We start from the raw sequence: 3,810 nt of genomic DNA on the forward strand, positions 1-3,810 counted from the left end.
AGTATCCCTATATATTTACTTCCATCGGGATGGAAGCCCTAGCTTAAGGGTGAAGTACTCGATGCCCTGGCCGTATATACGTGGTGCCAGAAGTTCCTAGGGAAATTGCCACGGGTCTGGATGCAGGGACTGATCAGGCGGGCAATGGTCGGGTGACCGTTGCGGGGCCTTGGGATTCCACGCGCCAGAATCGGGCGGGGGTCGCTTCGTAGTAGGCGGATTCTTCCAGCATCTTAATTAGGAAGAGAATGATGGCCCTTGAGCCTCAACTTCCGCTGCAGCAGTTCTATTGTGACCGGATCTAACGACACAATTCGTAATAAATGCCTATAAGAGATCTCATCCTTCTGGCCAATTGTTAAGTATTCGAGAAAATATTTTCGAATTTGCTTCTACCTTGCCGGCAGACAGTTCAGCTGTCTCTGCTTGTCAGCAAAATATGGCAGCTGCAACTAAGAACAGTTTCCTGTTAAGGGATTTAGCCCGTATATAGCACTAAATTCGTGTACATTGACGGGAATATTCGCTTCCGCGCACTTGCAAACACTTTTTTGGGTTGCTTTCTGACATTGTATAGCCAATTGGTTTGTATACATAGACGTGAAATCCGATTTCGCGCGCAACATCCGGTTGCGGAGTTATGAGGGTAACAAAAATCCCAAAAAGTTTAAATGCATTCAGGTGTACCAAAAGTCTCATTATGGACCGATCATTTTCAAATTTTGCACATAAATGCACACTGATCCAGATTGTTCTTACACGTATCAAGATTTTCACGATTTTTTTTAAATTCTAAAATGGATTTTAAAATTTTTGAAATTCATTTGAAAATTTGAAAAGCATGCTAGAACAGTGAATCGGTGTAAGAACAATCTTCATGGTTATGCGCATTTACGGGCAAAATTTGAAGGAGATCGGTTCATAATGAGACTTTCGGTACATCGGCACGCATTTAAACTTTTTAGAATTTTGTTACCCTCATAACTTCGCAACCGGATGTTGCGCGCGCCTATCTTTTTGTATCATTCATGTTTTCAATTTTATTCTGCTGAGCATCAGTATGCGGGTATAATCACACTAATGCGAATTCAAGCACAGAAATATTTTTTTTCGTTTAAAAATTGCGGCTACGGAATTTAAACTGGTGACCTTTAAGACTGGTAGGCTGTACTTATGGTTAGGTTAACATGAACATTCCGTGCACGATTAGGGTGCAATAAGCACGGCTGAACCGAGCTGCGAGCGGATCGAAAGTTCGTCTCAATCTAATTCTTACTAGTACATTGGTAATCGTATCGAAATATATTCAACTGTAATCACACTGTAATCACACTGATCGTATGTTAACTGCAACCAACGGTCCTCATATTCATTACACAGAATTCCTTTAAATAAAACTTATTTAATGGGCAACAGCCAATCCACATATCGGTATGCTTCCGCAGGTTTACACGAATTAAAATGATTCCTTTAAATTCCTATGTATGCGGAACTTGATACGTCAGGTTAACTGCATTACATTATAGTAATATTATAATACAGTAATATTATGTACTTTATGAGCAGAGTTTATAATATTGCATGCCACCTCGCAAGCATGTGGAAGTACAGATGCTGTGCAAACTGTACAGTAGCTCATACGGGCGTCGAAGTCGTCTTGGCAACAATGTGATTGTGCTGTCTCCAAGTACGGGCTAATACTTTAATAAGTATTACCGTTTTACGACTAGTACAAGATAACTAAATGAGAAGTACAACATCTAAAGACACAGCAACAGGAAATAACGCACAGTTGCTAAGTCATCGTTTGTATCGTGACTTTCACGATATGCCAATAATCTCGTGATATGCAAATATACCACAGTGATCGATGACGAAAGTTATTCATCACCGAGTTTTAGAGTACGCCGCATATTTTCGCAAAGCTTTGAAGTCAGAGAACATGAGTCTTAACTAAACCCATTTGGCGGGTGACTGTCCAGCGCAAGAACTTTTGATAAAGCAGCCGGTGCACATTCAAAGTTGTTTTTATCTCAGATGTGGCTGTTTGGTTTGACAGAGACGGGAATTATGAAAAACGAGCATCGACCTTTTTTTAATGGAGATGGTGAAGGTTCTTTACGCTGCGCGTGTCCTGGCGATATGTTATTGCTGTATCAGTTGCTGGAAAAGCAAAGTGGAACGGTTTTATCGTAGAAAATGTTGTGTTGCATTTGCCGCCCAGAGCAAACAAGCATTCCCAACATTTTACCGATTCTCTGGATAGCGGTAAGCTGAATACAACGATATAAAAATTTTTCTATCAAAAAATGTTTTCTGATGGGTTGGTAAAAAGACGGCGGGTTTGATGCAGAACAGGTGCACTGGTGTATGTTAACGGTTGTAGGCAACACTAGAGTTTTTTAAATCCTATTATATTATTATTATATTTTTATCTGTTTATGGGTGTGGCTATTCCCACCACCTCGGACTACCCTTTGGCTATTCTTACCACCTTCCACCACCTTTTTGTTTTGGCTGTTCACACTACCTTTTAAAAATGAACTCTAACGCCACCTTTGACTGTTGCCACCATCTTCGCACACGTCGTTTACAGATAAAAGACCGCGTTTTTAGATTTTCATAGCGTTGCTGTTAGCGGCTCTTTTTCCTAAAGACTGAGGTCACCATCGGCCAGAAAAGTATTAAGACGCATTTTCTCCGTGGTGCAACTATTCGCCACATTGTTTTCGCATCTTTTTATTATTCAATTTTGCTTTTTTGTGTGTGAGCGCAGCTCACACACAAAAATGTTCTTGTATTTTCGATCGCGCTTATGAACTAATGATTATGCGGCGCAGTTATGAGGAGTTCGTAGATAGTTTCCTGTTAGAGTTTATACTTTGGCTCCGTTAAAAAGAGCCTGGTTGTTTGCCGACGGTGGTGGACCTGTGCCGCGCGTGGTTAGTGCACTGCTCTTTAATCGATAATACACCAAACTGAAAACCACAATATTTATACGTTGAATTAAAATACTTGTATATCTTCATACGGCGCAGAGATTATTTTCGGGTAAGATTTTCCCCTTTTGGCTGTAATGCGCCTAGCATGAAGTAAAGCCAGTGTGGATTGATGTGAGAATCGCTCAGCATGTTGGAGTTCCCATGTTTGCTTCAGTTGTTCGCAGGCAAACAGGAGTGCCAGAACCTCAAAGTATTCAAATGGGTTGAATGCCGATCCACCAGTATTACAAGTTCCTCTGGCTGCGACTTGTCTTCGAAGTTGTGTATGTGGTGTGACAGGTTTTGGTGAAGCTCGCTTAAAGTGTCCAATATATTGAGGTCGTCGAGATTCAGCTTTAAACGTTTTTTTGTCATCGAAGGGACTCTTTACGACTTGTTTACTCCATTGCGTTTGGACCGAAGCACTTCTAAATACTCGCAAAACAATCGTTCAACGCTATCCTCCATCTCCGAATCCGTGACCGACGCATCTTTCTCGCTGGCCAAATCCGTTTCCGAATCCAGTTCCCAGTCTGGAGCGAAATAAAAACCGCTCGACTTGTCGTTTGCTCGCTTTGGGTCGTGTTACACAGATGCACAATATTTATACAAAACTTACCACAGCAGCTCAGCCGAGCGCCAAAACTGCACTCTGTCATTGTATGAATGCAGTTAAGCTCGTTTCGTTGTAGTGAATATTTTATGCATGGAGTTCAAGAACTGGCATCACGATGCAGTAAACGCCTTTCCACTGCTATCAAAGTGGTGCTGCATTTCTTATAAACAGCAACAGCGGAACACAGTTGACGTCGCTAGAACGCTAACAAAC

This window comes from Paramacrobiotus metropolitanus, unplaced genomic scaffold (assembly GCF_019649055.1).
Source record: "Paramacrobiotus metropolitanus isolate TYO unplaced genomic scaffold, Prichtersi_v1.0 Parri_scaffold0000110, whole genome shotgun sequence".
In the NCBI taxonomy this organism is placed as follows: domain Eukaryota; kingdom Metazoa; phylum Tardigrada; class Eutardigrada; order Parachela; family Macrobiotidae; genus Paramacrobiotus; species Paramacrobiotus metropolitanus.